Below are 12608 nucleotides of genomic sequence, written 5' to 3' on the forward strand. Positions count from 1 at the left end.
TTCTCACAACACAAATCGTGACCAAAACAGACACCACCCGTATGACAACCGTTGGCAGAGTAGTAATAATCACAGGGAAAGATCACCTCTCCACGGTAATGACTATCACAGAGACAATCAGAGAAACAGACAATATGGGAACCAAAACTATTATTATCAAGGGAGACAGAATAACTTTAGACGCAACGGTCCAGCGCGCAGTTACGACTCAGGGAGAAATTCTCCACCACGTGACCGACAAGAAAGAAACTATGGAATCTACCGACATGACGACAGACGATATGATCGTAACGACAGACCTGAACTGCATCAGAACTGGCGGGATTCTCATCATGGTGAATTTGTAGAAGTTAGGCCTCCAAATCCCAATAACGGCGCGCGCCAACAAAGGGGTAGCAGACAATGACTCGCACTGCAGGCACCCGTGTGCGCCGGCTGGCTCAGAGAAAAATAACATAGACGCTAACCTTGAGAAAAATTTTAGCATTCCTCACCGACGTATACCGCATGATAATTCCGTTCAAGTTGAAACTCTGCGTACTGGGAAGAGCAAAGGTTTCCACCACATTTCACATGTAAAACCGTTTATTGAAAGATAATCTGCTTTTTTAATTTAGTCTTTGCTATAAAATTTTTCACTTCACGTTACTAGTACTCTTTGACACACTTACAAACTGTTAACATGCAACTATGTTTTAAAGCTAACTAACTATCCAGTCATGAACATAGGTAACTTAGAAAAGTAATTGCGAATGCATTGTTACAGTGAACAGACGACACAGTGGTTAGTTTATGTGACAGCTACACGATTTTATCACGACGCTACTAGTGAGTGACAATTTACAATGTTGCTTTTGCAGTGTTTCTGTTTTATATCTGCACAGTTTTTCTGTATTATTCTGGAAAGTAAAACATGTTTTAGTAGTAACTTTTGTGGTATAGCTACAATGAGACTGCCTTTTCTGGAGCACGACAATACGTTACAGCACAGTACTTTCTTCATCACGGCAATAAGCGTAATAACTAAGATATCTATACGCAAAGCATTTCACTTTTGTTTATCATGAGGTAAGTACATTGACTTCTGCAGAACTTAGCTTTCGGAGGACGATAACTACGACACTTCCACAGAGATTATCTTATAACAAGACACACAGTTTAGCGCTACAGTACACGTATTTGAGTGATTAATTTTGTACTTAAAACATTTATTTTTAAAGATTTTTGAATTACAAAGAAAGTTTTCCGTGATACATTTATTCCATTGCTGTAATCTGTAACACCTGAGGGTATAATTACAATAATCCTCAGGGGGGTACATGCTTACTTTGTGTATCATGTGTTTGGCAAGCACAAGGAGCTCTAGCTAATATGGTATTTGCTTATACAACTTTACACATCGGTACCATATTTCTCTAACACATAAATTACACAGCTATCTGATCATTTAACTGAGAGAGACAAACTTTTTTACTACATCAGTGACAGATGTTTACGTAATTACACTGTTGTATAACTTCACACTTACGAAATTGTATTTTGTCTGTACTTTGTGAACTGTTCATATTTTTTTGGTACCATTGTGATACTATGAGAGCTTTGAATGATGTATTTGGTAAGGGAGAATGATTTTAAAGTACGTTTGATGTAGATGACACTACTGAAATGAGCAGAGAATTTTCTTTAGGTTTTGAAATTATTGCGGAAAGCTATGACGTTTTTGAGATTTGACTGAGGTGTTATGATGTTATTTTTACGACGATGATGTGTATTATGCTGTTGAGGTATGTTTATGATCAATAAGCCGATGTTATATGAGGAATTTGATTATGCTACATACTTATTAAGATGAAATATTGAAAAAGTGTCGACGAATATGTATATGTGTAGTAAGGTAAGGAGTAATGAATAGTGGTTAGGGACTCTGATTTATGAAAAGGATGTTGGAAACCAAGAAACGTACTTTAAGAGTTATGAAATGTATGTAAATGCGTGAATGTAGCACAATGCCGACGAAAATTTTTTGGACACTGTTATATCAATAGCATTTGGTTTCTACAGATTTGTAACGCAAATTCTTGACCTGTGAAATATTTTTATATGAGACTGTCACTGTAGCGGAAACTGCTGTCGTAAATATTTCCGTAAGAAAGTTAAGTGACCACCTGCACGTAATGCGTCGTGGACACCCAGCTGTGCGACAGACGCCGGAAAAAAAAGCCTCGTCAGAAGCACAGGTAAAAAAAAAAGGAAGGGGAGGCCATTGTCCTCGCTATTGACATTTCCTTGTTGAAAGCATACTGTGGAGCTTGTAATTTATGATATTTACTGAAATGCCTAATGAAATGACGAGAAATATATTTATGTCTATACACCTGATTATGACTACTGTCTCTCTAGTTGAGAGATTTTTTTACTAACTTATGAAATGCCTCATGGCTACTGAATGATGTTCTTATGCTTTACTTCGTACATAGTTGCTTATTTCATTTGATATCTGGTTTCCAGCTGTCTTGCAGCATTGGTTTCATAAAATAAAATTAAATGCATTTGTTAATGTGAACACTTTCTGTCAACAAATCTATTAAATAATTATTTTATGACCCACATTCTTCGAAAAAGAAGCTCTTGGAATGGAAAGAACAATAAGAAGGGACTAATAACAGTAACTGTATATATAATTTTCTTTTCAAGTACTTGATAATGTTTTGTAGAATTAGTTTTTGTGGTGCACCACTTTAATTACATAGACATTAAGATGTGAATATACATTTCCCTTATCTGCATTGTTGTTTTTACTGTAATATTTTTTCTGCTTGAGCTATGTCATGTTTAGGTATAAGTTACTGCTGTCTGCCAGGCATAGTGTTACTGAATTTGACTTTGTGTTACTCTTCTAAGCTAGTTTTACTACTGTTTTATTTTTCTTGTTTGCTGCACAGTGCCTTATATTAGTTGTAGTACTGCAATTGCTTTGCCTATTTAAAATTTTTGTCCTTGATGTTTGTGTTAATTGTTTTATGCTGCTGCATTGCCTCATCCCTTAGTTTAGCATCTGAGCTCAGTAGATTTAAGTTAGCTTAAGAGGGGGTAGGCCATATAAGAAACTGACTATGGAAAATAGGTAAAGAATGCATTGCGAAGTTATATGAAAAAGATTTAGGCCAAAATGAGTATTGTACAATGAGAAATAATTATTTTGAAAGAAATATGAATAGAATACACGAAGGAGGTATAGATAGGACTTTTTGGGAATAATGATGAATGAAGGGAGATCTCCAAGAAGCAAAGAAAGTTTTGTTTGCAAAATACTGCAATAAACCAAATGTTACACTGAAAACGAACCCTGTCCTTTCCTTTTGTGTTATCCCACTATGTGTTTGTGTACCCTTGTGTATTTGTTTTCTTCCTGTCTCTGTGTAGTTTCATAGAATTTTTTCTTCTTTTAATATTAAGCTACATTCACTATGATGAGGAATACTGTTATCCTCAAATATAATTGGAATTAATAATATGTTATTTACCTTGTAAAGATGCTTAGACATTATTTATTCTGTTTTGTTTCAATGCTCATTTGTGAAATTAATGTTTCGAAAACTATTCTCATTATTTTATTTATTTATGTCATAATTCCTGTAACACTGATGTACATGTTTATTTCTATTCTGTTGTAAAGCCTGTACTACAAATGTTATCTGTATTGTTATGTTCTTTAATGATGTATTTTGTACCTTTGTAATTGTATTCTCATGTTATAATATTGTAATTGACAGCAGTTCATCATATTATTAACTTGTAAGCATTCATTTCACTGTACACATTTCTGTTGGTCATAGTACATGGACAATATGTGAGAAGTAGGGAGTGATAGTGTCTGCACATGTGTTAATAATTCAGCAAGGGACTGGATAACAGCATTGCTGGTTCTAAGGACAATTCCAAAAACTTTGTGAGTGCACAAGTGGTGGTTTATGGACTTGCTATATCCTCCACAAGACTCTTCAATGGTGATTGTGCACCTGCACAGTCACAACAGATGGCTGCTGGCCATCTCTACAAGGACTACAGTGGGTCTACACCTTTGATGACCCACCAATACCATTATCTCTACAAGGACTACAGTGGGTCTACACCTTTGATGACTCACCAATACCATTATTTCTACAAGGACTGCAGTGGGACTACACCTCTGGTGGCCCACCAATACCGTAATCTCTACCAGGACTACAGTGGGTCTGCTCTGTGATGACCTACCTACCAATATTCTTCAGAACTTCGAATGACTCTGCTGTGGGTTTGCTCCATTGTGGCCCATTACCTGTCAGCATGTCAAGAGTCAGCACTGTCTTTCCGTTGGAAGGACACCACTACTTCTTCAAGACTGCATGGAAATCCACTACTTCTGTGTGCAATTTTTTTTACTAATGAGACTTTGTGAAAAAAAACCTGTAATTACTATTATGATGAATGATCAGGACTATCTTTATGGACTGTGAGAAAATTTTAGCTTTTGACCAACATTGTATGTAAGTAGGCTGTTTATGTTTTCTTTATGTAAGTAGGCTGTTTATGTTTTCTTATTGGCAACGTTACGTAGCGCTCTATATGAAAATCACTGGCTGTGCTGTGTGCAGTCTGTGGCTAGTTTGCATTGTTGTCTGCCATTGTAGTGTTGGGCAGCGGCAGCTGGATGTGAACAGCGCGTAGCGTTGCGCAGTTGGAGGTGAGCCGCCAGCAGTGGTGGATGTGGGGAGAGAGGTGGCGGAGTTTTGTAATTTGTCATGAACTGCTATATATATTATGACTATTAAGGTAAATACATTGTTTGTTCTCTATTAATATCTTTCATTTGCTAACTATCCCTATCAGTAGTTAGTGCCTTCCGTAGTTTGAATCTTTTATTTAGCTGGCAGTAGTGGCGCTCGCTGTATTGCAGTAGTTCGAGTAATGAAGATTTTTGTGAGGTAAGTGATTTCTGAAAGGTATAGTTTAATGTTACTCAGGGTCATTCTTTTGCAGGGATCTTTGATAGTCAGATTGCGTTGCGCTAAAAATATTGTATGTCAGTTTAAGCACAGTCTTGTATAATTGTTCAAAGGGGACGTTTCAATATTAATCACAGAGGTATAAGTATCAAACTCCTTTCAAAAGAAGTTGGCTGTGTCATAGGTCTTAAAGGACCAATCGCGTATCACTATCCCTAATCCGTAAGCAGTTTCGGCGAAATTACAATATTAAGAACTCGAAATTTATTTCTTTTGAACATAAAATCAATTGTTATTCTTTCGTGGAGGTTCATGTTATCATAAGGATCTGTCCCGTCCAGTTGATGGAACATTCCACCTTCACGCAACTAAAAGAAGGTAAATGGAAATCTAATCCAAGCGGATGAGATACTGGCCTGACACAACTCTGGAAGACTAAGGACATGGCATCTGAAGATGATTTACCGATTAACCGCAGTAACAATTCAGCCGTTGTTTCTGCCAGATTCTTGAAAGAAATGTAAAATTCACAAACTGAATGAAGTGGTAACACAAGGAATTATGATATAAAGATTGTTAAATAATAAATTAACTTGAAAAAAAAATGCAACATGAATTTCATCTAGAGAAGCATACTTATATTGCAAAATTACAACGCCAAAAGGAAGTAATTATGAACAACTCCATAACTTTCCATTTATGTTATCAAGTGCTCCAAATACCCATCCTCTAATGCCGTGTAATGCAATATTCGTTTGCAGTTGCTGGTACAAGGTTAAGTTTGGTTTTGACAATGAAGCTAGTACTTCTGTCACTTTTACAGAGGTGTTTGTTCTCGGGCTATATTGTCGAGTAACGGCGTATAAATCGAGAACGACTGAATTAAAGGCCCCCAGTCAGTTTCGAGGGTGCAAAACAACTAGATTTCAGAACAATGGAACGTTATCGTGTGAAGGCAGGAAATCCGTTGGTCGTTAACTATGGAAGCCACCAATATTACCTCAAGAGAAACTGTTGATCCCAGTAACAAATGTTGTGGAGGAGGTATTATAGTATGATCTTTTTTCTTGTGGTTTGGTCTTGACTCTGCTCATTTATTTCCTCGAATCATTTACGCCAGTTGATTAATAGTTATCTTCTACTGCACGACAACAGTTTTCAATTTCTCAATGTCATTATAAAGACTTGAAGCTCGTTCATAAATCGAAGATCGTAATCGAGAGTTAATCGGAGGCCTACTGAATATCTGTGGGAGTAGCTATAGGGCCAGCTGCCAACAAGAAGAGAGTTTTCTTAACTACAATAGAACTGTTCATTCTATTGTAGGAAGAATGGTAGGAACTACAGAAAATACCTCTCATTCTTCACTGTCAAGATAAGGAGACACTGATACATCTTCAGTAACTCCAGGAAAACAATTTTCTGCAACCAAATGGCATAATGACCGAAGACCTACTCATTAATCTGAATCAAATCATTGTAAGTCATCTTTGTGGGTGTAACGCTACTTACTTAAATAATGAGATAGAGTGTCATAGTTCCTTGGCACAGCGTGTCAAAAGGATGTCTGTATCGTGTGGGTGAATGTGCTTTTGCAGCGTACTTTTTATGCTGCCATGGATAAGTATGGTAAAGATGGGAACAGAAAAGTGAAGCGCGAGGTCGATACATGCCACACTCCTCACGAATAGCATCATTTCGGCCTGCGAGCTAGTTTACGTTCACATCTGATGGACGGATTAGCACTACACTATCAGGTGCCCACCTTTCATGAAATACTTCCGACACGCAGGGGTTTAAAATCAGGAGTTTATCGCAGAGTATAACCTCTTGTCTCATTTACTGACAAATCTGATGAATTTCGAACCGACTAATTAAGGACCGCGTACCATAGCCTAACTTGCGTTAGTCCTCGATTACAATGTACTGCAGCTAGAATGTGAAATGTCACCTTCATCCCTACTCAGAATCTTTCTCCTCACAGTTTGCACTTTTTTCATGCCATAACAGTTCTCTCTTAGATTTTAAGGCCTCTACATATTTTCAATTATTCTCCACATGTTTACAAACGGACTCTTGAAACATACGTACACTTGCTTTTACTTTCTGCGACTTTTTCAATTCCCGGATACGATTTAGTGCATTATTGTTGAAAGTTTATTCTCTGCGGAGTGTTACTGTTGTATGAGAAGTCGTTTGTAATGAATAGTTTTGTGTGCTTTATTCGTCTCTCAATAAAATTTATTATTGGCGAACGGTATCTATTACTCCTGAATTATACGGATTTTACTAGCGTTCAGAATGATGTTCTCCATATTTTGTTATCACGAAAGAGACGTATTACATGTCATCCATTATTAGAGGGCCAGTAAACGTACATGACAATTACACGCCACAAAAAAGACGTAAGGGAGGCAATGCAGACCGAAAGCTAAGAGGCTACATCAGTTTACAGCACACGAGGAGCGTAAAGAGGTCAGGACGTCGCCGAAAAGTGTCATCAACTGCTGTGTTTGAATAATACAGTATTTGATATTTCGATTACAAAGGCAGCTGTGCAAGTCTCCAGTAGGAAAAACCTACGCGCATACAATAGGTTACGGTTATATACTGAAAATATCTTGTATTCTCATCTCGCTTACAGACGAACGACGTCATGTGCTGTCAGAGGAAACTGATGATCTTGTTCATTATACCGCGCGGGGTAGCCGCGCGCTCTTAGGTGCATTGCCACGGTTCGCGTGGCTACCCCCATCGGAGGTTCGAGTCCTCCCTTGGGCATGGGTGTGTGTTTTTTTGTCCTTAGTGTAAAATAGTTTAAGTTAGATTAAGTCGTGTGTAAGCCTAGCGACCGATGACCTCAGCACTTTGGTCCCATAGGAACTTACCACAAATTTCCAAATTTTCTTGTTCATTATGCATTCAGCCCAGAACTAGAGGGATTAACTTAAGGAACCTGAGGATTTTCAATGGCGATCCCTCCAATTTCAATGTCACATGTTATTGTATCTTTATTAATTTTCTTCCATTATTCCTGGGAACATATAATGATCAGTCGCGCGTAAGTATCTTTGGCTTTTTAGCACATCAAGTGTCCCCTGGCCGCGTCCCAAATGCTGCGCAGGGTAAGGATTGTGGTGGGACTGTCACCTTTAAGCTTCCCTCCCAGCTGGCTTTATTTCAGACCTGATCCGTCCTAGAAAGATTTACTTCTCTACGGTTTCGAGATCTGTCCTCCTGTTGTTCTAGTTTTGACCCACTCTGGGTATTTTATTTCCCCATTGTCTGCCACATCTAGTGAAAATTCTTCAGTCTGCCACCCAGGGAAACGTACGATGGGAGACCAGCCAACTCCCCAATTTTAAATTTCCCAAGTCAGATAATGTAGAGCTAAAATCGGCCAAATTCAGACATTTTTGTGGAATTATACGACGTACATTAAAACATAACGTATGGAAAGAGAGATTAATTATACTCTAGAAAATAACAGCGTTACCTTTGCAGCCGTATTGTAGCGAATGTTAGACCCTAACATCTGATCAATTTCGCCGAGTCGCGTCATCAGACATGAAGTTCCTCCGCTTTGCAGCGGGATATACATTGCTCGACAGTAAAAGAAATGCCGATATTAGACAAGAATTAGATGTTGAACCTATAACAAATACAACTGAAAAATACCGTCTGAAATGGAAAGATCATGTCTTATGTTATAACTTATTTCAGTACATACAGTCGTGATCGCATTTAAGTAGTTTATTCTTATTTTTAGATGACCGGTTTAGATCATAGAAGAGATCATCTTCAGATCTTACATTCCATGGAGAGAAATAAAACATAATGCCAGAACAAATGCTTGCAATAGAAGTGGGCACTAAAATAAAATGTTTCAAAAATTTTTGTATGTCCAGTGATAGAATAACTAAATCGGCAAGACAATATAACCCAAGTGCCAAGAGGAACTTTGGATGTCCCTTAAAGAAACGACGTGAGAAATTCTGAGGCGGAACAGGCCATAAGGCCTGATCCTTGAAGACGATGATGATGATGCTGATTTCTGAGAGCGAAATATGAAGACTGCAATACGAGTGGAAATGTATATATATTTTTTTCAAGTAAAAGTGCTCGCAAAGGGAAAATTATCTCACGACATAATCAAAGACGACGTGCAGATGAACGTAAGAAAGCGTGAGTTTCGCGCTTGCTGCAACAGTAGACGCGTATTGCGAAACCCTTTACATTTCCGGAAGCTGACGTGTGGTACTGCACTTTGGAGCAGGTGGACCTTGGACTGAAGTCTCATCTATGTTGTACGGAAACCGGCACGAAAGGAGGTATCTTCGAGATATCTGCACACGCAGTGGACGGCATCGCTTTAACCATTTGGCGTCTTCATTGTCTTCCTGACACCACATGCGTAATTACCTTAGCGGCTGCAAGAAGGGAACACTCAGATTTTTTTTTAAAATTCAGGCGAATACATATGGGGCGATGTTTGCTTCTTCATGGAGTCATTTTCCTGCCACGAAAAATAAGCCCTATTAGTCGACCCACTTAGCCATATTTCCTTCTTTCCGGAAGAGGAGATTACTGCGCACAAAACACGTAGGACTACTATTCGCGGCTTAATAGCCTCGACTACTTTCAGACAATAGGTAACGAAATGCATGCAATAGAGGAAACCTTCATGTCCAGTCGTTAATTCACATCCTGTTCTATGTTTCAAAATGAAGAAAAGCATTCAGCGATGAGCAACAAGTCAAGTTAAATGGAAACAGGCAGCTTCAGTCATTGCTCGTTACTTTTGGATAGGATATCGGTAACAAATTGCTACTAGTGTCAGTCTACTCATATTGATAATTGGGGAATTAATTTTAAATTACTTATAACTGTTTATGTACGGGCGGTGGAAAAAAAATATGGGAACATTACAAACACATTACCATGTAAATTGAAGATAGAAGGGGGAGAAAGTAAAGGGAAGGAAGTAACGATAACAGCTGCATCGGGACTTTATGCAGAATCAGCGGCGACGAGTGGAAATGTGCGTCGGACCTGAGCCCCAACAAAATGGTTCAAATGGCTCAAAGCACTATGGGATTAACATCTGAGGTCATCAGTCCCCTAGACTTAGAACTACTTAAACGTAACTAACCTAAGCACATGACACACATCCATGCCCGAGGCAGGATTCGAACCTGCGGCCGTAGCAGCAGCGTGGTTCCGACTGAATCGCCTAGAACCGCTCGGCCACAGCGGCCGGCTGAGCCCCAACCCAAGATCTGCTGCTCACTAGACAGCTGCTCTAACCACTGCGCCATCCGGACACAGCGTCTGTCGCAGATGCGTGGTCCATCTCGGCACGCTCCGTGGCCGCCTCGCATTCCCACCTTGCCCCACCTATCCACAATCGCTGTCGATATCCATCATGCTCGCTAATTTTTAAATTCTCGCTAGAGGTCGAAAGGAAATGTGCATCTGTACTGAAAGTTGTGGATTCATTGCCCATCGAGGGGAATTAATTACATGAATGGGTACTGTCTGTTCATTCGGTCATGTCCGAAGGAACAGACACCCCGCATTCATATAATTCATAAACAGCACATTACGCTGCAAGAAAAACGCTGGCATTCAAAACAGCTTCCATTCGCTTCAGAATGAATAAATACAGCCCCCACATGGTTTTGAATGGGTTTTTATACTGTCTTTCTGTAAAACAGTGGCATGTTCGGGTAACGATGACGGAAGTGGATAACGATCGACCAACTTCTCTCCAAAATACACCACAGAGGCTCAATAATACTGAGATCTGGTGACTGTGGTGGCCAGGGCAAATGCGAGAATTCATTCTCGTGCGCACAAAACCAGTCCTGGATGTTGCGAACTCTGGAACAAGACGATCATGATGATGATGATGTTAGGACTGTGGGGCGCACAACTGCGCGGTTATCAGCGCCCGTACAAATTCCTAACCTTTCCTCAGTCCAGTCTCGCCACTTGCATGAATGATGACGAAATGACATCTAGACACAAACACACAGTCATCTCGAGGCAGGTGAAAATCACTGACCCCGCAGAGAATCGAAACCGGGACACCGTGCTCGGGTCTGGAACAAGAGATCTGTCGTCTTGGAACACAGAATCACCATTATGGAGCAAATATTGTACTACTGGATGGACCTGAGCAGCCAAAATGGTCACATAATCCTTGGCAGTAACGCGACTTTGGAGAGTACCCACGCAGCCCATGGAGTACGACAATATGGCTGTCCAGATCACCACAGAACTCCCGCCATACTTCGCTCTTGGCACGTAAACTTGGCCAGAAATTGGAAACAGTGTACAACAAGATTCAGCCGATCAAATGACGTTCTTCCATTGCTCCATAGTCCAAGCTTTTGAGTTTGGTACCTCGGTTTCCTGTTACGGGCATTTGCATTACTGATACGTTATTTTGGAATTCCATGTCGCCCTGCAGCTCCCAGCTCATGGAAATCCCTTGGTGTTGTTTCGGTGCTGACAGGGTTCACGAGTGCGACATTGAGTTCTGCAGCGACTTTAACTGCTGTACGCCTCCTACTTTTCGTCAATGTGCTCTTCATTGACCGCCAGTCACGATCACTCAACACACACTTTTATCCACGACGTGAGTAATCGGATGTTTTTCCATCTTGCTTGTATGCGCTATAAGTCTTCGACACGGTGCCTCTTGAAACACCAAGCACTTCGGCTACCTTGGTTACTGAAATACCCACCATACGAACACCAACAATTTTGCACACGTAGGAAGTCACTTAGTTGCGACATAGTGCACTCACAACTACACAGAACACTGTTCTAACCACGACTGTCACTTGGAACGTATTGAGGACGTTGCACAGGTGCCGAGCGTGGTTAAATGCAACAACACAACCTGCTAGCTTGGCTAGCATCTGCGTTTGTATTCAGGGATGTATTTTTCGTGTTATTTCCACATTTTCATCGAACTCCTCTATACTACGAGAAAAACAGTTGGTTTGTAAAAAGCCATCGCGCACTCTCATGTATTACTCAGCTATTGTCGATATTATTAAGCGACTAAACCTGGACGTGGTAACCTTGTCATGATACAGGTTGCCTATCTAACGTCTTCAAGGAGCAACAAAAAATTGGTTTACAGTATTTCATGTAATTGTTGTCCGAATTTATCGATTTAAAGTGGTGTCGTAATATACTCATTGCGAGTTATGTGCTTATGTTACAGGTTTAACAGAGTAAGACGGGCATTGTACACTACTGGCCATTAAAATTGCTACACCACGAAGATGACGTGCTGCAGACGCGAAATTTAACCTACAGGTAGAAGATGCTGTGATATGCAAATGATTCGCTTTCCAGACCATTCACACAAGGCTAGCGCCGGTGGCGCCACCTACAACGTGCTGACATGAGGAAAGTTTCCAACAGATTTCTCATACTCAAACAGCAGTTGACCGGCGTTGCCTGGTCAAACGTTGTTCTGATGTCTCGTGTAAGAAGGAGAAATGCGTACCATCACGTTTCCGACTTTGATAAAGGTGGGATTGTAGCCTATCGCGATTGCGGTTTATCGTATCGCGACATTGCTGCGCGTTGGTCGAGATCCAA

This window comes from Schistocerca cancellata, chromosome 1, assembly GCF_023864275.1.
Source record: "Schistocerca cancellata isolate TAMUIC-IGC-003103 chromosome 1, iqSchCanc2.1, whole genome shotgun sequence".
NCBI classification, from domain to species: Eukaryota; Metazoa; Arthropoda; class Insecta; order Orthoptera; family Acrididae; genus Schistocerca; species Schistocerca cancellata.